Below are 664 nucleotides of genomic sequence, written 5' to 3' on the forward strand. Positions count from 1 at the left end.
ACCCGGTGCCTCGGGGGTCCCCCTGCTCCTCCCCGAAGGCAGCTGAGAGCTGGGGGTGGCTGCAGCCCCCTCCCCAGGGCGCTGGGGCTCCCTGTGCCCCCGCACCAATATGGTGCTGTGGGTGCCCCGGCAGGGAGCAGGGGACGTGGGGGCCAGGGCAAGGCCAGGCACATAATGACAACGGATTCCCAAAAGGCATCGACACGTTATTATTATTGTTTAATACAACCCCATATAAAACTGAAGCAGCAGCAGCAATTCTTATCAAGGGACCTAAACTGAAATAGGTTTAGAACATAATTTAAAAAAATAAAAACAGCAAAAGTAGCAAAATATATGATTTTTTTTTTTATAGCAACTGATATCTACCAGCCACTAGTACCTTCCTACCAAACTGGTATATCTCTGGTAACAACCCTTTTAAAAAGACATGTAAATATATATTCATATTTATACATATTTTTCGTTATGTACATGGGACTCTGGGTTTAGCACGGGTGGATTCAGCTGTCTCTGAGCAGTGCTGGGCGATGCGACTGCTGCAGCTCCGACTCCCGAGGGATCAGAGCTGGGTCACAGCAAAGCCCATCGGCACAGGAGTGTGGAGCTGCAGGACCAGCTCCGGAGCATCCCGGGCAGGGAGGGAGCCCCACGAAGTGAGGCT

The sequence above is a fragment of the Acanthisitta chloris genome, unplaced genomic scaffold (assembly GCF_000695815.1).
Source record: "Acanthisitta chloris isolate BGI_N310 unplaced genomic scaffold, ASM69581v1 scaffold15332, whole genome shotgun sequence".
Lineage (NCBI taxonomy): Eukaryota > Metazoa > Chordata > Aves > Passeriformes > Acanthisittidae > Acanthisitta > Acanthisitta chloris.